This window comes from Schistocerca piceifrons, chromosome 4 (genome assembly GCF_021461385.2).
Source record: "Schistocerca piceifrons isolate TAMUIC-IGC-003096 chromosome 4, iqSchPice1.1, whole genome shotgun sequence".
Taxonomy (NCBI): domain Eukaryota; kingdom Metazoa; phylum Arthropoda; class Insecta; order Orthoptera; family Acrididae; genus Schistocerca; species Schistocerca piceifrons.
The window spans coordinates 308,591,802-308,614,203 of NC_060141.1; positions in this window are offsets into that span (position 1 = coordinate 308,591,802).

The following is a 22,402-nucleotide window of genomic DNA, read 5'->3' on the forward strand; positions in this document are numbered from 1 at the left end:
GTATAATGTTACGGCTGATGAGCTTCTCGCGTGGTGAGTGTCTGTCTGCGTGACATTAAATAGTCCCATTCATACATGTGCCAACATCTCATGGCACACCAGTGAGCGATATTTGATCCTAGCATCTCATCCAGTTGTTTCGATTACAGAAGCACGGTTTGGGAGCAAAATTTCGCCAAGAACGTTTGTATGGCAAGCACGGTCGCCTTAACCGCTTCTGCTATCCGACCACGAATCCGACCATGATTCAAGGCCAGACCAGAACTTCCACATGTCGTCGTCCGTGCGTCATACCTGTACTTGCTGATCCTATTAATATAATTACCGTACAGGGGAGTAATTTTATTTGTAGTCTCAGGCCATTTCTTCACAACACAGGCTGTGCAATTTTGTAGCCGGCCGTTGTGACCGAGCGGTTGTAGGCGCTTCAGTCTGAAACCGCGCGACTGCTACGGTCGCAGGTTCGAATCCTGCCTCGGGCATGGATGTTTGTGATGTCCTTAGGATGGTTAGGTTTAAGTAGTTCTAAGTCTAGGGGACTGATGACCTCAGATGTGCCATAGTACTCAGAGCCATTTGGGCCATTTGAGCAATTTTGTATTTATCGGCCGATATCAGGTCTGCGACTTACTAATAAAACGTCTCCCCAGTATGGGAATAACATTAATCGGTTCTACAAGTAGAGGTAAGATACATGGATGACGATATATGGAAGTTTGCGTCTGGCCTTCAGCCGTGGTCAGATAGGCGAAGCCATTAAGGTGGCCACTCGCATAAATCTAATTTCGAGTTCTGGTCCACCACAGATTATCACTGTCGTCATTCCATTACACAACTGGAGGTGGTTCATATTCGCAACTGTGAATACTTTTCGTGTCTTCCGTTGCAGCTGTAGTCGCCGCAGTACCCAACACTGCATCGTACTTCTTCACAACACAGACATTGCAGTTTCGTGTAGCCAGAACTGGTTATTAATGATATTAAAATTACTATCTTGATGGAACATCGCAACAAAGAAGTGGACCTTCACCTAAGTTTACCGTGGTATCCGCATTTCTTCGGACAGCTCCTGTGAAAAGGACAAGGCCTCTTTCACTACCCATCTTTGCCCTATTCGTTTTTGACTTCCTCCACTAATAACCTCATAGCTGACGCAACAAGGAAACTTAATCATACTCCGGTTTGCAGTGACAGATTGAAGTGCAATTCTTTATGAAACTATCATAGCGCGCTGTTTCACGGCTGAACCTCAACAAGATCACATAATGGCGTCGGAATGTATCGTTTATTCATGATGTGCTCTGTAGAATATTCACAAAATGCTCTACCTAGTTTTAAAGACCGGACAACGTCATCTCCGAGTCCACCCAGATTTATAGTATAAGCAGGGCTTGGTCAGAAATGAAACTGATTAAAATGAGAGCTGCAGATGGCGAAGTGTTTATAAAAAATGGCATTTCTGGTTCGGGTCGGGCGAGGCATGAGCTATTTATGTTAGCGTAGTTTTCAGGTATCGTCTGGCGCAGTGGAAAGAGTAGAGAAGTCCTAGGGTCGAGTCCCGATGCGGTAACATATTGTTTATTTCTAAATTTTACAATCCTTAACTGAAAATAATTCGAAATAATACTGCATATATTGTAAATTTCCAAGGAAGGACAGCGTCCGCGAGGAGTCTGTAAATAATCTTCCAAGAAGAGGTTTTAATTAAATCGTGCAGGATTTCATACTCCCTTAGTTTCATTCTGACTTTCAGCAGCGTCCGGAGTGGTTTACTGCCAGACTGTGTGATGAGAGAGAACCTTTTATGAATGTAACTAAACAAAGTTTATTTTTCTATAGAAACTTTAAAACAACAATGTAATTGTAAAAATTCGGCTTTTATAACGTGTGCCAGATGCTGCTTACTCTGTTTGTACGATGAAAAAAAACCCGCAAGTGCTGTAAATCATCAACTGGAACAAAATAAAAGGATCTAATGTTATATAAGAAGTTCTCGTGTGCGCCTTACATCCTTTTCCTGGAAATTTATTTGCAGCGCCCTCGAGGACGCTGCGAGCAGAATCCGCTCTTGGAAAATTATTTTTTTTTCCTTTACCTTTTCTTTTTCAATATTTTTGTGAAAATACTAATAAATTCAATATAGCCAGAGTTATTTCGGTTTATTTGCTATGTAAATGGTGTTGAAATAGAGCATAAAAAAGTATCGACCCCACGACCCTCCGATAACCATTTTGTAGTCTTTCCTTTGCGCCAGCCACTGTAAGCGAGCTACGCTATCATAAATGACACATGCCTCACCCGACCCCCGCCAAAAGTGCAATTTTTTTCTAACCGCTTGGCATCTGGAGCTCTCATTTATGTCACTATTGTCCGCAGCTCGTGGTCGTGTGGTAACGTTCTCGCTTCCCACGTCCGGGTTCCCGGGTTCGATTCCCGGCGGGGTCAGGGATTTTCTCTGCCTCGTGATGACTGGGTGTTGTGTGCTGTCCTTAGGTTAGTTAGGTTTAAGTAGTTCTACGTTCTAGGGGACAGATGACCATAGATGTTAAGTCCCATAGTGCTCAGAGTCATTTGAACCATTTTTTATGTCACCATCATTTCTGACAAAGTTCTGCGTACTCCAAAAAATTTGGACCAGATCGGTGACGACGAGTAGACGCTGTCCCCTCGTAAGCCTTCGCCTTCGCTGATTTATCTCTGAGTTAGAATTCCGACTCTAATGGCCTCGAGGTCAACATGACGAACGACCTGTAACAGCCTCGTAGCTCCACGGTAAGTAGGGATTGGGTGTCCGCCTGCGACAGCGGTTGCAGCGTGAAGGGGAGGCGTGGCCGGGCTGTCCGAGCAGGCAGTGCGATCACCCGCTGCGGTGTCGCTACAAAGTAGGCGGCCGCCGCAAGAAGCTACGGTCGCTGACCGCACGCCTCCGCGCGGCTCCACGACTTACCGGCCGAATGCCTCGCTAGCGCCTCTCAGCGGGCGGCGCCAGCCAGCACGGCGGTCGAGTCATCCAGACGCAGGTTTTCCGTTTTTATTTCCTACCCTACCCGAGCTTCTGCACCGTTTCTAATGACGTCGCCGATGCGATACTTAGGCTCTATAATAAGCGGAGCGGAAACCTGGCTTGACTTCCCAACAAGACCGTAAATAATATGTCATTTATTTCCCTTGGTTACGAAAGTAAAGCTAAATACACACATCAAAAAAATTTTTGCATCACCTCGGTTTCGAGAGTTCCGGATTAGGGATCAACATAAACACCATTTCCGCAAGTTTTATTGGTCATGAAAATCACACATTGCATGTTGTACCACCGTACAGTGAGACCTTCAGAGATGGTGGTGCAGATTGCTGTACACACCAGTACCTCTAATACCCAGTAGCACGTCCTCTTGCATTGATGCATACCTGTATTCGTCGTGGCATCTATCCAGAAGTACATAAAGGCACTGTTGGTCCAGATTGCCCCACTCCTCAATGGCCATTCGGCGTAGATCCCTCAGAGTGGTTGGTGGGTCACGTCGTCCATAAACAGCCCTTTTCAATCTATCCCAGGCATTTTCGATAGGGTTCATGTCTGGAGAGTATGCTGGCCATGGGAGTTATGTGACAGGCGTAAGATCGAAAAGACCGTTGCCCTAAAAAAGAAAAGAATAGACCTACAGTGTAAGTAACAGGAATATCTCGAGAGTAAGTGTGCTTTTATAAATAACGGGATCTATGACGCCCATTCGAAGTGAACATCATTCATCTTACAAAGAAGCGTGGGAAGCATCTGTGAGGAATACTGGGAATGGCATTACACCTCCAGAGGCTTTCTCTGGGGAAATTAAGATGAGAGATAAGGCTGGCCACTTCGTGTTTCCTGTTAAAGATTATTCTCCACGAGTCGAGCTCTGCTCAGTCAAAGGTTTTCGATTTGTAGGATGAATTCACCTGTCTTTACGTCAGTATAAGGATGCCATCTGCCTGTTTGTGCGCACGTAGATGATCGTGGAGCTCAAATCCACAAGAAAATGTCTGACGGCATTCCACCAAGAAGATTTCATGATAGGTTTCGGCTTTTCGTCAACGCAAATGATGCTTTCTGTTACCTTAGAAGCTAATCAGTGACTCAGCCAAGAAGATGGCGCTTTTCCATTGATGTTCAGAAAGAATACGTGTTGACTTCGTCCTGTGACGAGCACGACTCACGACCGGCCCTCGCGTCCCTTTATCCACAAGCAACTTTTCTTCTACTTTCCAAACTGAGTGCAGGTCGTGAGTCGTGTTTGGAAAACATAGTCACTTCGTTCTTGTTTGTGGATTTGCTCATCACGGGCCACCCTACTGTTCGTAGCGCGGAACTGGACCTTCCATTGATATATCCTCTGAGGATGTTCTTGGAACTGTCTGTGCTAGTTATTTATGACTTCTGTGTTGTTATCGGACATGACAGGTGTTTCGTTACGTACGACACTTGACTTCAACTGAAATTTCTTTTTCCTCCTATTTGCGTTTCCTGCACTAGGTTTTTCTTAGAAATTCTATTGTCATAATGTGTCATACCTCGCAGGAACTGTCCAGGGATCTGTCGCTCTATATAATGAAAGATTAGGCAGCTGCTTACTGCTACTGTGTGTTTCTGTAATCACTGATTAGTGCAGTAGAGCTCATGTACTATGAACTACGTAATCGTGACCACCTCAGATGTCTGTGCCAACTGTACACTTGTGACACAACCAGTGAGGCTATTCAGCTGTTTATCCCGCTTGGTTATGAGGTCCTCTGATATGTACAAAGGTACGTTCGTGGGCTTCTACATACAAGCACGTCTTAGCTGATAAATATTACACTGTGAATCGTAAACAGCCTATACACTTGTGACATAACCATTGAGGCTATACACCTGTTTATCCTGCTTGCTTACCAGGTTTCGGCAGATCCTCTTATAGGAACAATGACAAAATCGAGGGCTTCTACATACAACGGCATCAGATCCAGTTATTTGTATTACACTGATGTGCTCTTGTACCACCTGATGTGATCACTTATGGGCGATTTGTTAAGCACCAACTGAAGTTGTTGTAATTGAGTCATTCAAAGCATTATTCCGTGGTACTGTCTGCCGTTGACATGCAAACCTTAGCTAATTCATTCCTTCGAGTTCATAGCAGCAAACGGCGGTAATTGGAACTCTCCTTACAGACTTATGACGTTCTTAGCTGCAGCACCACGTGCTCATGTGCGTTTCACCTTTTTCTGATAAATGAAGACTTGACAATGTTCGACCAAGTTATTTTAGCTGTTTTCATACACTCTCAGACCACCAGTCGCCGTTTGCTGCCAGCTATATACAGTTAATTTAAGCAGATTGCAACACCAATTGCTTACTTGTAGCATTTGTGTTCTTCACTAGTTTAGAGGGTGCAGATATTTTTATATATGGTACATTAGTATGTACGCACGTCAGTGTGTTTTTTCTCTGCGTCGAGTAGTCTTATGATAAACACGTCACAAACTGTACGACCTGATGTTTTCTGCACGGCCATAACTGCACTACTAAGTAGAGTACGCTTGTGAGTATCGCCTAACCGTTCTGGGCCCACACTTCCACTCTTCAGCATCTGGCCTGCTGCGGAGGGGAAAATAAGCATTAATGGCTTGCTCTTGCGACATGGACATTCTAACCAACCAAGAAACATACGACTTGTAACAGCTATAATTATTAGTCGGAAAATGACGTAGATACTGATTAATGTTATTCAGTACACCGTCCTCAGTTACCAACACAAAAAATCTGCACTTACACCCATTACACCCTGTACAATTACTTGGCTGTTGTATTAATTGCTTATGTTTTCCAGTCTCACTCTTGTTTCGCCTAATTCGTGAGATCCAAGGTACGAGATGTTCAGGACGAGCCACCTTGATTGCCAGCGAGATGGGACTCAGCTGCTGCCAAGGGCAGGCGGCATTCCTGCTGCGGCTGCTGCGTCCCTGAGCGCTGACCCAACTCCCAACTCTCAAGGTCTCCGGGTAGTCTGCCCCGCAGGCGCCAGGGGAAGCCCTGTGCGTTAGACCGCGCGGTGTTTCCTCTCCGTTCCCCTCCAGTAACAGGTACATCACAGGAACGATCGCGCCATAGGAGCAGCAACTGGCGAAATCGTTGAACGGTTGTGCTAACGAAACGCTTCTCATACTACGCTCACCTCTGCCACAGCACTTTGAGTAACGAGGTACACTGCTGGTTCAAATGGTTCAAATGGCTCTGAGCACTATGTGACTCAACATCTGAGGTCATCAGTCCCCTAGAACTTAGAACTACTTAAACCTAACTAACCTAAGGACATCACACACATCCATGCCCGAGGAAGGATTCGAACCTGCGACCGTAGCGGTCTCGCGATTCCAGGCTGTAGCGCCTAGAATCGCACGGCCACTCCGGCCGGCGTACACTGCTGGCCATTCAACTGCAACAACATGGAGGACGCCAAGCTGACGTTAAGTGTACCGCTTTCTTGGATATGCGAATTATTAGGACTGTAACAAAGCGCACAAAGTAAGTAAAGGAAAGATTACGTAGCTAGTATCTCATTCAGAAATCGCATATTTACGTGTGTGTGTGTGTGTGTGTGTGTGTGTGTGTGTGTGTGTGTGTGTGTGTGTGTAAGTGTAGAATGTGTTACGTCCACTAACACGTAGCAGAATGTGACAGCGACTAATACGGCCCATCGACCCTGTGGTTTATGGTCCTGCGATGTTGATGTCTCGTGTAGTTGTTTTCTTAAGGAGAGGAGTATTAGGTAACTCAGTCTGCTCGTTGAGAATGTGTTCAGGAAAGGTACTTTCGGCACTCCACTATAAATAAAGTTCCTTGCCTTATATACAGATAAAGTTGTTAGTATTAAAATATTGTGTGTCTTTGCTAAGTCAATAAATTTTATGCCACTAATACACTGAAGCGCCAACGAATCTAGTATAGGCATGCGTGTTCAAATACAGCGACGTTTTAACAGGCAGAATACGGCCTGCGGTCGGAAACGCCTAAGGAATACAAAAAGTGTTTAGTGCAGTTGTTAGATCGGCTACTGCTGTTACAATGGCAAGTTATCAAGATTTAATTGAGTTTGAACATGGTGTTATACACTGAAGAGCCAAAGAAACTGGTATGTCTGTCTAATATCGTGTAGGGCACCCGCGAGCACGCAGAAGTGCTCGACTGAAGTAGTGTTGGAGGGAACTGGCACCATGAATCCTGCAGGATTGTCCGTAAATCTGAAAGAGTACGAGGAGGTCGAGGTCTCTTCTGAACAGCATATTGTAAGGCATCCCAGATATGCTCAATCATGTTCATGTCTCAGGAGTCTGGTGGCCAGCGGTAGTGTTTAAACTCAGAAGAAAGTTTCTGGAGTCATTCTGTAGCAATTGTGGACATGTGAGGTGTCACATTGTCCTGCTGGAATTGCCCAAATCCGTCTGAACGCATAATGGACACGAATGGATGCAGGTGATGAGGCAGGATGCTTAGGGTGTGTGTCACCTATCAGAGTCGTATCTAGGCGTATCAGGAGTCCCATATCACTCCAAACGCATACGCCCCACACGATTTCAGAGCCTCCAACAGCTTGAGCAGTCCCTTGCTGACATGTAGGTTCCATGGATTCATGAGGTTTTCTCCATACCTATATACGTCCCTCCGTTCGATACAATTTGAAACGAGACTCATCAGACAAGGCAACATGTTCCAGTCATCAACAGTGCAATGTCGGTGTTGACGGGCCCAGGTGTGGCGTAAAGCTGTGTGTCGTGCAATCATCAAGGGTACACGAGTGGGTCCTGGGCTCAAAAGCCAATACCGATGATGGTTTGCACGCTGACACTTGTTGATGACCCAGAATTAAAATCTGCAGCAATTTGCAGAAGGGTTACACTTTTGTGACGTTGAACGATTCTTTTCAGTCGTCGTTGGTCTCGTTATTGCAGGATCTTTTTCCGGCCGCAGCGATGTGGCGATTTGATGTTTACCCGATTCCTGATATTCACGGTACACTCGTAAGATGGTCATACGGCAAAATCCCAAGTTCATCGTTACCACGGAGATGCTGTGTCCCATCGCTATTGCGCCGACTATAACACCACGTTCAAACTCACTTAGATCTTGATAACCTGCCATTGCAGCAGCAGTAACCTATCAAACAATTGCGCCAGACACTTGTTTTCTTATATAGGCACTGTCGACGACAGCGTCGTATTCTGCCTGTTTACATTTCTCTGTATTCAAATACGCATGTCCTTACCAGTTTCTTTTGCGCTTCAGTGTAGTCGGAACACGAGCGATGGGACACAACATCTCCGAGGTAGCGATGAAGCGCGGATTTTCTCGTAAGACCATTTTACGAATCTACCTTGAATATCAGGAATCTGGTAAAACATCAAATCTCTGACATCGGAAAAAGATCCTGCAAGACTAGGAACAACGACGACTGAACAGAATCGTTGAACGTGACAGAAGTGCAACACTTCCGCAAAATTGCTGCAGATTTCAGTGCTGGGCCACCAACAAGTCTCAGCGTGCGAACCATTCAACGAAATATCGTCGATATGGGTTTTCGGAGCCGAAGGCCAACTCGTGTACCCTTGATGACTGAAACGACACAACGCATTACGCCCCGTCTGGGCCCGTCAACGCCGACATTGGACTGTTGATGTCGCCAGTCGGACGAGACTCATTGCATATTGTATCAAGCGGATGGACGTGTACGGTATTGAGACAACCTCATGAATCCATGGTCCCTGCATGTTAGCAGGGGACTGTCCAAGCTGCTGGAGGCTGTGAAATTGTGTGGGGCGTGTGCAGCTGGAGTGATGTGGGACGCCTGATACGTCTAGATACGACTCTGACAGGTGATACATACATAAGCATCCGGTCTGTTCACCTGCATCCACTGATGTCCATTGTGCATTCCGACGGACTTGGGCAATTTCGGCAGGACAATGTGACACCTCACATGTCCAGAAATGCTACAGAGGTACTGCAGAAACAGTCTTCTGAGTTTAAACCACTAAACTCCCCAGACATGGACATTTTTAAGCTTATCTGGGATGTTCATAACAGATCCCCACCCCCTCGTACTCTTACGGATTTATGGGTAGCCTTGCAGAATTCATGGTGCCAGTTCCCTCCAGCACTACTGCGGACATTACTCGAGTTCATGCCACGTCGTGTTGCGGGACTTCTACGTGCTCGCGGGGGCCCTACACGATATTAGGCGGGTGTACCTGTTTCATTGGCTCTGCAGTGTATATATGGTACGGTAATATCAATACGACCACGGCCTGTGTTCGACGTCAGCGTACGATAGCGACTCACAGACGGCAGGTCTTAGCGCAAACATTGGAGGGTATAAGAAGCGTGTTGGGAGGGCCGCGTAAAACAGTGCAGACGTCGTAATGCGGAGACGGAGTGATTTATCCGTCGTCCAGAAGGAAATGATTATTAGCTTCCGGGACAAGGATGGAAGTATTTCCGAAACGGCTAAGTTTGTAAACTATTGGCGTGCTGCGGTGCATGGCCTAATTGATGCTGTCCAAAACCAGCAACAATGGTGCACCACGGGGCCGTAGAAGACAGGAGTGAACGACTGCTGCGGAGATGTGTACGAACGAATAGAAAAATAGAAAAATTTAACTATGCAATTGTTGAGTTACTGACCTTCCATATAAACCAAGGGGCTACCAATAGTGTCTCCTCAACGACTGTTCTGCGAACTTTGCTGCATAGTGGCCTCCGCAGTAAGCGCCTGGTTCATGCACCAATGCTGATTGCTGTTCTTCGGCGACGAACCCAACTGGACGTCCACTGAGTGGCAGCAAGTGGTCTTTCCAGGTGAATAACGTTACATGCTCCATCGGACAGATGGCCGTTTGCGTGTACGGCGTGAAATGTCTGAAAGCAAACACCCTGCAACAATTATCGGAAGGGTATAAAGCGGACGAGATAGCGTTCCGATCTGGGGAAAGTTTTCGTGGCATTTCCTGGTTGTTCTCGTCATTCTGGAAGACACAACGGATCAACACAAGTACGCACCTATCCTTGGCGATCTTGTCCTCACCCACTGAAGTTTGTTTTTCCTCGGCTCGATGGTATCTACCAGCAGGACAATGCAACGTGCCACACAACTCGCCGTGTACGTGCGCGGTTCGAAGAGCACCAGGACGGAATTACCGTGCTCAAATGGCCACGTGACTGCTCGGATTTAAACCCAATCGAGAATCTGTGTGACTCCCTCGATTGGGCTGGTTGCGCCCTGGATCCTCAACCGAGAATCTTAGCGCAGCCGACCATGACACTGGAGTCGGAATGTCTCCATATCCATTTCGATGGCTTCCAGAACTCGTTGACTCTGTTCATGCACGTCTCGCAGCGGTCCTCGCTGAAGAAGGTGATCATTCGGGCTCCTGATAGGTGGTCTCGTTAATGTGACAAGAGTTCGCATTGTACTGTTGACAGCACTATCCAAATGGGACTTGTGGTTTTACGTGGTTTATTAATCACATTCACTATAATGCTGTTCTATAAAGTGAATTAGCAACATTGTTAAGTGTTAAATGCTATTTTATTTATTTCTGTCCAGCGTTCTCCGTTTAATCTGAAACACTCGTTTGAAATTCTTTTATCAGTAATAGAGCCTATACGTCTCCTTATCCTGAAGTGTCATATCATTGTGCTGTATCGTAGTATTGTAGCAACTCTGATGCTCGCGAATTTTTTCATCTTATATAAGTGAATCTTAAAAAAGCTGTACATGTACATAATCTGTGATGTTGCCCTACAAACTTGGATAGTAAGGAAGACCACGCAGGGTTTTTGTGAAAACATGACGAAGAACATGAGTATTATTCATTGTAAGATGACGAGACGAAAACAAATGCTCCAGGTGGTTATTTCACGTAATTAGCACTCTACATCTGTGTCTATATACATACTCGGCAGGTCACCTTGCGTCGCTATTAGTCTATCCATTTCCTGTTCCAGTAGCAAATGGGGCGACGGGAAAACGATTATCTATATGCTTCCGTACGAGCTGATTTTACTTGCCTTTCTTCGCAGTCCTTATGCGAGATGTATGTTGCTGGCAGTCTGTATTAAGTGACAGCTCTCTAAACTTTCTCAATAGTATTTCGCGAAAAAGACGTCCTTGTCTCTCCAGACACTCCCATTTGAGTTCACGCAGCATTCGCTTTAAACCTCTCGTGTTGATCAAATCTGTCGGTAACAAATCTAGCAGCACGCCTCTGAACTGCTCCTTTAAACCAATGTGGTGTGATTCCAAACACACGAGTAATACTCAAGAATGGGACGTATAACTTTTCTAACACGTTTTTGTAGCGCAGTCACCACTGTCGCTCTTTTGCAACTATGAATGTTTATCTACCCTAAGACAGTTCTATAGTCCATATAATTAGATAAAAGGATGAAAGCCGTCTGGCAATGAATATGTAAATTCGGAACTGGTAACTTTTTGGTTGCTGCTGCGCACTATCAACATACTGCATCACATAACATCCACTGTTCTCTAATAACATCATTGTTTGACAGATCTGTAGATACACTTGCAGACATCCGCGTAGGCACAGCCTCTTATCTGCAAAGGCAATGCTACTGCGGTTATCAGTGCGGACTTCTACTTAGCACCCTGCAGTGCTCACGCGCACGCTGTTGTTGCCACTACTCAACAATCTACTGAATCCATTCCCATGCTGACTAGCCAAGAGGCCGTCTCGACACCATTACCTTCATCGGCTACCCTAACCTGTAATGGTATCCGGAGGCCTGCGGGGCCAAAATCTACAAGGTGTCATTGCAATAACTTCAGTTAATTGACACGTCAGCGGATACTGAGGTTTCTTATGTGTTCTGGTTCTGAACATGGCATTTCAACACTTGATGCCGATAAAATTTCTACTTGTCTGTTTGGACAGTTTCTATCCTTTTCAGAACGACACAATGTTCTTTTCCCTTCACCTGATTGAGCGAGACAGCCAGGCTGACGTCAGCGCTGGATCCTTCAACTTTGGAAGTCAGATAACGAGATGAAAAGCGGCTTCGCGAACGCTTTGTGTCCTCACCAAATTACGCAAATTGCGTCGCCACTTTATTGCCGGTACACAGAAGCGACAAAGAGAACTTAACACACCCTGGTGATTTATACTGGTGCCAGTCGGAGTGGAGCGACGAAAATTGAGAACTCCGGCCCGTAAATAAAGTGTTTGCGAGACTCGACGAAATTATAGCGCCTCCAGCGGACGTAATTTATTTCACCGCCGGTTTTCGTCTGTGGTCCTCTTATTAGCAAACGCCCATGCGCCCCGTACGCCTGCAGGCACACCCACATACATTCACGCGGATACATGCGTTACGTGCCCGCGGGGTGTCAAAGAGAGTTTGTAATGAAGACCGAACGGCTGAACCGAGATAGTCACCTGGGGAGCATTGGACCACATTCGCGATTAATGTGATGGACACTGAAGAGCCACACAAACTGATACACCTCCCTAATACAGTGTAAGGCCCCCGCGAGCACGCGGAAGTGCCGCATCGTGGAATGGACCCAACTAACGTCTGAAGTTGTGCTGGAGGGAATTCATACCATGAATCCTGCAGGGCTGTCCATAAAGGCGTAAGAATAAGAGGGGCGGGAGATCTCTTCTGAACAGTACGTTGCAAGGCATCCCAGATCTGATCAATAATGTTCATGTCTGGGAGTTTGGTGGCCAGTGGAAGTGTTTAAACTCAGCAGAGTGTTCCTGGAGCCACTCTGTTGCATTCCTGGACGTATGGGGTGACGCATTGCCCTGCAGGAATGGCCCAAGTCCGTCTACATCTACACTTATTATAAATTATGTATTTAACTAAAGATTGCGTAGCGAGTCTCCCATTAAGTAATCGTATTTGAATGTTGATTGTTTGCGAGAAAATCGTGTTACGTCTCATGTAAGAAGAGGGAACGCCCAACATCACATGTCGCATTATGACAGGGACGCAAAAGCGACTGTGATTTTAACGTTCCACTATATTGTTCTCGTCACTCGGGATCATGCGAATACGAAACCGATTGGTTCAGAAGAGGCACACTCAACGCCATGTAGGATTTCAGTGGCCGCACGCGACTAACGCCTGAGAATAGAGACATACTGTCGTTCGCCTGTGCAATTCGCATAGTCTCATCGCTCACCTTGTTTCAAGAAATGGTCTTGTACTTCATCAGCATCACGATGGCCGTATCCGTGTGTGAAGGCTCCGAGTAGAAAGCCAGACTGCATTCGTTATCGCCTACAGTTCCAATAGTTTGCGTGAATGTATGGCGTGTCGTTGCGTGCACAACACGATCATCTCTGTATCGCATAGCCGGTAATTTGGACAATAGCCGATGATATGATGAGACTGGTGGTTATGCCCTCTCCTAGAGATCTCTTTGATGTTATATTTAAATAAGATAAGTTTAAACGGCATGTTGTCCTTACAGTCCTGACGTACGTCGACACAAAAGATGTTTGATTCTTGCCCTGGCCACCACGTTCATCAGATCGTTCACTCGCCCATTGAAGAAATCTGTTCTTGGATTGCAGAGAGAATGGTGGACAATTGCTTGCCATCCACTTGGATTGGCATAAAGTTGAACAGGGATGGAATGACGTATCAGTATATAACAAAACAATTAGCCTAGATCGCAACAGGTATTCAGTTTTATGGTAACCGGTTTCCGAAAGACCACCTTCAGACCAATATGAAACTCCACTGATGACGCATAGGGCCGGCGTGTGGAATTGTGGAATGTGCTAAGAGGAACCAAGAGCAGTTATCGACTGGTTCCTCTTAGCACGTATAGGAGCTCCGCATACTGATTCCGCACGTTACCAGAGGAATTGCATAACTGTCTGGAGATGATATTTCTATTCCTGAAACCGAATACCAGAAAAATAAGTAACTGTTCAACTACAGACATTTCTTCTTATGATTCGAGACATGTTACCACGGGATGGTTTGTCTATAACTGTTCAGTACTAAGAGAAATTGATAATTTCTTATTTTGTCCGTCTTAGTTGCATGAATATAGACCTTTTGCTGCTGGTACTCCGATTCTCAAACCACACACCTTTTACACTGAAGGGTCAAAGAAACTGATACACCTGCCCCATATTGTGTAGGGCCCCGGCGAATACGCAGAAGTGTCGCATCACGACGCGGCATGTACTCGACTATTGTCTGAATTAGTGCTGGGGGGAATTCATACCATGAATCCTGCAGGACTGTCCATAAACCCGTAAGAGTACGAGGGGCGGGAGATCTCTTCTGAACAGTACGTAGCAAGACATCCCAAATCTGCTCAATAATGTTCATGTCTGGGAGTTTGGTGGCCAGAGGAAGTGTTAAAACTCAGAAGAGTGTTCCTGGAGCCACTCTGTAGCAATCCTGGACGTGTGGGTTGCCGCACTGTCCTGCTGGAATTGCCCAAGTCCGTCGGAATGCACAATGGACGTGAATGGATGCAGATGATCAAACAGGAGGCTTAAGTACGTGTCACCTGTCAGAGTCGTATCTAGACGTATCAGGAGTGCCATACCATTCCAGCAGCACACGACGCACGCCATTACAGAGCCTCCACCAGCTTGAATAGTCCCCTACTCACTTGCAGGGACCATGGTGGATTCATGAGGTTGTCTCCATATGCGAACACGACTGTCCGCTCGATACAATTTGAAACGGGACTCGTCCGACCAGGCAACACATTTCCCGTCATCAACAGTCCAATATGGGGCCCAATGTCGGTATTGACTCCCAGTCGAGGCGTAAAGCTTTGTTTCGTGCAGTCACCAAGAGTACATGAGTAGGCCTCCGGCTCCGAAAGCCTATATCGATGATGTTTCATTGAACGGTTCGCACGCTGACAGTTGTCGATGGTCCAGCACTGAAGTCTAGAGCAATTTGCGGAAGGGTTGCACTTCTGTCACGCTGAAAGACTGTCTTCAGTCGTCGTTCGTCCCGTTCTTGCATGATCTTTTTCCGGTGGCAGCGATGTCGGAGATTTGATGTTTTACCGGATTCCTGATATTCACGGTATACTCGTGAAATGGTCGTACGGGAAAATCCCAAGTTCATCGCTTCGACGGAGATGCTGTCACACATCGCTCGTGCGCCGACTATAATACCACGTTCAAATTCACTTAAATCGTGATAACCTGCCATTGTAGCAGCAGTAACCGATGTAACAACTGCGCCAGACACTTATTGTCTTATACAGACGTTGCCGACCGGAGCATCGTATTCTACCTATTTACATATCTCAGTATTTGAATACTCATGCCTGTACCAGTTTCTCTGGTGCTTCAGTATAGTTGGCTGCTGAAAGTAATATTTGTCAGGTTGGTTCTGTCAGTCAGGTGCAGCAGTAGCCGCATAGGCTAATATTAGTGACAGTTTTTGTTGCACACAGTTTGACTTTCTGTACAGAAACTATTCGTCACTTTTGGGACCATATTTATGACTAGTTACGGTTAATAATATCGTGTGTGGTTTGTGAATAGGCGTGTCAGCCCGAAACTGGTAACCACTGCAGCAAAAATTTTATTATTCATGCAACTGAGACGGACAAAATAAAAAAAAATGCACAACTGCCCTTTAAAATTGCTACACCACGAAGATGAGTTGCTACAGACGCGAAATTTAACCGACAGGAAGAAAATGCTGTGATATGCAAATGGTTAGCTTTTCAGAGCATTCACACAAGGTTGGCGCCGGTGGCGACACCTACAACGTGCTGACATGAGGAAAGTTTCCAACCGATTTTTCATACACAAACAGCAGCTGACCGGCGTTGCCTGGTGAAACGTTGTTGTGATGCCTCGTGTAAGGAGGAGAAATGCGTACCATCACGTTTCCGACTTTGATAAAGGTCGGATTGTAGCCTATCGCGATTGCAGTTTATCGTGTCGCGACATTACTTCTCATGTTGGTCGTGATCCAATGACTGTTGGCAGAATATGGAATCGGTGGGTTCAGGAGGGTAATTCGGAACGCCGTGCCGGATCCCACCGGCCTCGTATCACTAGCAGTCGAGATGACAGGCATCTTATCTACATGGTTGTAACGGATCGTGCAGCCTCGTCTCGATCTCTGAGTCAACAGATGGGGACGTTTGCAAGACAACAACAATCTGCACGAACAGTTCGACGACGTTCGCAGCAGCATGGACTATCGGCTCGGAGACCATGGCTGCGGTTACCCTTGACGCTACATCACAGACAGAAGCGCCTGCGATGGTGTACTCAACGACGAACCTGGGTGCACGAATGGCAAAACGTCACTTTTTAGGATGAATTCAAGTTCCGTTTACAGCATCATGATGGTCGCATTCGTGTTTGGCGACATCGCGGTGAACGCACATTGGAAGCGTGTATTTGTCATCGCCATACTGGCGTAACACCTGGCGTGATGGTATGGGGTGCCATTGGTTACACGTCTCGGTCACCTCTTGTTCGCATTGACGGCACTTTGAGCAGTGGACGTTATATTTCAGATGTGTTACGACCCGTGGCTCTACCCTTCATTCGATCCCTGCGAAACCCTACAGTTCAGCAGGATAATGCACGACCGCATGTTGCAGGTCCTGTACGGGCCTTTCTGGATGGAGAAAATGTCGTCTTCTGCCCTGGCCAGCACATTCTCCAGATCTCTCACCAATTGAAAACGTCTGGTCAATGGTGGCCGAGCAACTGGCTCGTCACAATACGCAAGTAACTACTCTTGATGAACTGTGGTATCGTGTTGAAGCTGCATGGGCAGCTGTACCTGTACACGCCATCGAAGCTCTGTGTGACTCAATGCCCAGCCGTATCAAGGCCGTTATTACGGCCATAGGTGGTTGTTCTGGGTACTGTTTCTCAGGATCTATGCACCCAAACTGCGTGAAAAAGTAATGATATGTCAGTTCTAATATAATATATTTGTCCAATGAATACCCGTTTATCATCTGCATTTCTTCTTGGTGTAGCAATTTTAATGGCCAGTAGAGTAGATTTTCTCAGTGATTATTTTTTATAAGATTACAAGGTCGATATTATTCCAATTATAATTTCAAAAATTATTATATACCAGTGTATGTTATCCAAAGTCAGTTCGGCTCTGTGGCCAGTCGGGTTAGCTCCATCGTTGCTGACTGAGATATTACCAAACGTCACGGCCTGTACATTGCCAGACAGAAATTATATCACGTATTTTTCCTGCTATACTGTACATGTATAATAAGCAAAATTTCGTTACTTGCTATCGCTCCTGGCGTTGTACTTTTTTTGGCCAGTGGCGTATGCGAGGAATTCGGTGGGACCGCTGCTGCGCCTGTGTGTGGTGGGTGACGTGCTGCGGTAGGGGCGGCACCTGCTCGCAGCGGACTGCTGGCCGCCCTCTATAAGTCTGCAAGGCGTCAGGAAAAATGGAGCGCGGCGCTCGTTTCAGCGTGAGACCGGAGACGGGAGGAACAAAAAGAAGCGGTGGCTGGCAGCGGAGCGTGCTGGGCCTCAATATTGCAGCGGGCGGCGAGTAACTCGGTCATCAACCCAGCCTCGTAAAAACCCGCCGCCGTCCCTCTGGGCGGGGCCCGGCAGGGCCTCCAGGTGTGCCGCGGCGCCACTGCCGGCCTTAATCCGCCTCCTCGCCGCCCGGCCGGGAACGGCAGCTCCGCCGCAGCCGCGAGGCTAACCCGGAGAAAGAGCTCTCGTTCACCCCGACGTCAGCGCGCTATTTACGGAAGTAAATAAAATGTCGAAGAATAAACTCGCTAACTGCGATTATGGCTCCGCATCAGCTGGAGAATATTCCGGAACAAATGAAAATTTGTGTCCGACTGGAACTCGAACGTGGATGTCCCGCTTGTCGTGAGCGGTCGCCTTAACAGCTTCGGCAATCCGAGCCAGGAGGGGCCCAGATCTCTATTTGTCCTGGTGTCCACCCTCCCTTGTGCTCGCACTGTATTACCATGAGTCCTGCACAGGGTGAGACACTGTTTTCACTAAATTATTTTAGACTCTGTAGGTCCATCTTTTCAGAGGTTGCTGCTGTTTGATGCAGGATATCAACTGAAACACCTTTCAGTCCTCTAGTTTCCAAACGTATTTTATTTGGCTACCAGTTTCGGCAGTTTACTACGCCATCTTTCTACACATCGGTCAGGGGCCTGAGGATGACACAGTCAATCGCCGAAACCGGTAGACAAATAAAATAAGTTTGGAAAGGAGACGGCTGAAAGGTGTTTCATTTACAAATTATTTTAGACTCTGTCGGTCGATTATGGCCAGGGGACATCTCCTGGTACGTACTTTTCAATTCAATAAACTTTACCAACAGCCGTATACTTTATTTTATTTTATTTCGAACGCAATCAGTTTCGGCAATTCATTTTGCCATCATCAGGCCTCATACGCTTTTTTCGAGTCAACAAGCTTATCTTATAGCGCCATAAAACTGGATACCGTGAATCCCAGTCGTTATGTAACTGATTCATACGAAAGCGTCAAACCAGCTCTTGGTGTCATTTGCTTGTAGCCCTTGGGAACGGAAAATTTAACACGCGAAACATAGTTCTTCAACCTCGCTGTTTAGCCCTTAGCACTGAATATTGGTAATTCCCAAACGCTAGTACGATTCCCTATTATAACATGACTTTTGAGTGGAGTTTCAAAAAATTGGAATCAGTAGGAGAAACCTGGTGATTTTTTGTAATATTCAGCCGTTTATCACTTTTCGAGAAAAGCAGCAAATTGTGGACGAACTAAGTTTTATTTCATTTGTCTGATCATTTTCATATTTCGAGTCTACGTATCTTGAAACTGAAAGTGTCAAAAATTTTTCAATTTTTGTTCGATTTCTACGTTTGCTTGAGGAAATAATACGAATAAAAAAGGATAATCGATTATTTCAGAAACTGGTTATTTTGAGGGGTTTTAACAGTCAGTTTAAACTGGCGTGAAAGAAAAAGACATTGCAACCGAAAACCGGTTGTTTTAGCGATAACCACTATTCCTGTGCCACTTCCGGCAATAATGCCTCTAAGGGGCCTGGCATCGAGACTAACTGAACTTAGATGACAGATATGGGTACGCTGTGTCATGCTACTACAACACTGCGCCAAAGTTCATCAACCGTAGTGATGGCCGAGTGGTGGCATGTCAGTTACTTGGTAACCCGTCTTTTCAAACAGTGAAAGGACACCTTCTATATCGACGTAGGTCAGGACACCACAGTCAATGTACGGTCTTGCGTTATTTTGTTGAAACGTGACAGAGACTCGAAGTTAGAGCCTCTGGCTTCAACACGACAGAAAAGTAATGGCCGCTATTCGTGTCGTGGCTGTGCGAGCCACTCAGCTCGCTCTGTTCCTCCATGAGATCCATAGCGCAGCTGACAAAGGCGTTCAGGTTGATGCCGTGTTCCTTGATTTCAGTAAGGCATTTGACATCGTCCTGCATTGTCGTTTAGTAAAAACGTACGAGCTTACGGAATACCGGAGCAGACCTGCGATTGGATTCAAGACTTTCTTGCAAACAGAACTCAACACGTCGCTCTTAAAATGTTCAGATGTGTGTGAATTCCTAAGGGACCAAACTGCTGAGGTCATCGGTCCCTAGACTTACACACTACTTAAACTAACTTATGCTAAGAACGATACACACACCCATGCCCGAGGGAGGACTCGAACATCCGACGGGGGAAGCCGCGCGAACAGTGGCAAGGCGCCTCAGACCGCACGGCTACCCCGCGCGGCCAACACCAGAAGATAGTAAGAATTTGCAGAACAACCTGCAGAGAACTGATGAATGGTGAAGGTTCTGTCAGTCGACCCTGAACATAAATAAATGTAACATATTACGCATACAAAAGAAAAGAAATCCACTACTGTACAGCTACACTATTGATGACAAACAACAGGAGACGGCGTCTGCCGTAAAATATCTAGGCGTATCCAGAGCAACCTTAAGTGGAATGACCTTGGAATGACCTTATAAAACAGATAGTGGGAAAGCAGACCCCAGACTCAGATTCATCGGAAGAATCTTAAGGAAATGTAACTCACCCACGAAAGAAGTTGTTTATAAGGCTCTTGTTCGCCCGATTCTTGAGTATTGTTCATCTATCTGGGATACCTACCAGGTAGGGCTGATAGAGAAGATCCAACGAAGAGCGGCGCGTTTCGTAACGGGGTCGTTTAGTTGGCGAGAGAGCGTTACAAAGATGCTAGACAAACTCCACTGGCAGATATTACAAGGGAGACGTTATGCATCACGGAGAGATTTACTATTGAAATTTCGGGACAGCACTTTTCAAGAGGAGTTTAAATGGCTCTGAGCACTATGGGACTTAACTTCTGAGGTCATCAGTCCCCCAGAACTTAGAACTACTTGAACCTAACTAACCTAAGGACATCACACACATCCATGCCCGAGGCAGGATTCGAACCTGCGACCGTAGCGGTCGCGCGGTTCCATCCTGTAGTGCCTAGAACCGCTCGGCCACCCAGGCCGGCGTTCAAGAGGAGTCAGACAGCATATTACTTCCCCCGACATACAACTCGCATATTGGCTACGAGGAGAAAATTCGAGAAATTAGAGCCAATACAGAGGCTTACCGACAATCTTTCTTCCCACGCACTATTTACGAGTGGAACAGGGTTGGAGGAATCAGATAGTGGTACCGAAAGTACCTTCCGCTACACACCATTAGGTGACTTGTGGAGTATGATAGATGTAGATGTTATTTACCCAGTCTCATTCCATACTATCACCCTAGACGCTGGTCCATATGATGATGTGGAATGCAGTCTGCCAACTTTTGTTGTCGGAGGCTCCACACACACTTATATCTAAGGCCACCTGTGTGCAGAACTGGGAATATTCTCTAAAGGACGATGTGGCGGAATTCCTCTGTCCATCCGCTGCCTCCTGAAGGGAAACCTGCAGCAATTATCACCGTGCTGACAGCCTGTGATGCTCACATGGCGTTGTATTGTTTGCGTGGATACTAGTCTTGCTGCAAAGAATCCCGTTTCCTGAACCAAAGTATCTGACACGGCGGCACGATCGAATGAAGAATAATGACTGCCAACTCGGCGCTAGTCGCATGACGTCGTTGAGGTCCTATGCGGCACTGAGCGTAGCCCTCCTGAACACATCGGTCCCATATTTGCATGATAAAAGGATTCCGTCGAACGCGAGCAGCAATATCTTGGAACGATAAATCAGGGTCTCAGTAGGTCACGATCCTTTTGTTGTCGACTTCTATCACGTATTGGTAGCCGTCCTTTTCCTTGCAGAAGCATAACACGATTTTCCCACAAAGCAACAAACATCCAACTGTGGTTTATGAAAGAGAAAAATACCGTGTAATATTTCGTTATTTATACATGACTGTATGGTGTCTGTTCTTTCGGATATGTGCGAAAGTACGCACTCGTATAAGTGATTCGCCTCAATGGACAGTGAATCCGGCACCTTCGGTGCAGATGCACAGTTACTTTCGACCTCTAGGGGGAATCTAAAATTAGCGAGCATGGAGGGCTGTGGATAGGTGGCGCTATATGGTAATGCGAGTTGGCTGGGGAACCTTCTGAGGTAGTCAACGCGTTTGCGATAAACACTGTTTCCAGCTAGCGCAGCTGTTAACACATTTTCGTACTAAGTCGGAGATCCCGGGTTTGAGTCCCAGTCCAACACATAGTATCACCCCGATGCATCTGATAGCATTAGTTCCTTTCCTTTCCTTTCTTCCTCCACACCCTTCACTTTACGCAATGTATTTCATTATATACCGAGTATGGATGCGTAATCCTACCTTCTTCATGCGGTTGCAGTGTGAAATGCTAATCATTTGGCGGATGCTTTAAATTAATTCTGAAACCAATCTTTCTGTAACTTTTTTTTAAAGAAAAATGACAGTTTTTTCACATTAACGAGCTTTCTAGACACTGAAGCCACAGTTGGCTTTGTATTTAGAAGCATTTCGAACTTTAAACTAGGTGCAGCTTGTCGCTCGGATGGTTGGGCTGGTGGAAATACGCTGATCTGCAAAACTTAAGGACGAGACAGATGAAGTAAAATAAAGAATTAACTACTTAGTGGATAAGAATGAAAGTGCTGAAACATGTTGCCAGAGATCTCCGTCATTTACAGGTTGCTGGAGTGAGTCAGTGTGACATGAGACAGCTGAAGAAACGGGAAAAAAGAGAGTATGAGTTAACCAGCTTGCAGTTACGATGCAATGTGCTGATGCTCTCCATTAAAACGTGGCTCAGAAACAAAATTTGGTTGAATTCAAACGGGGGAGAATCATCGGGAAACTGGGAGAAGGACGAAGTGTGACGAGTGTGGCCCA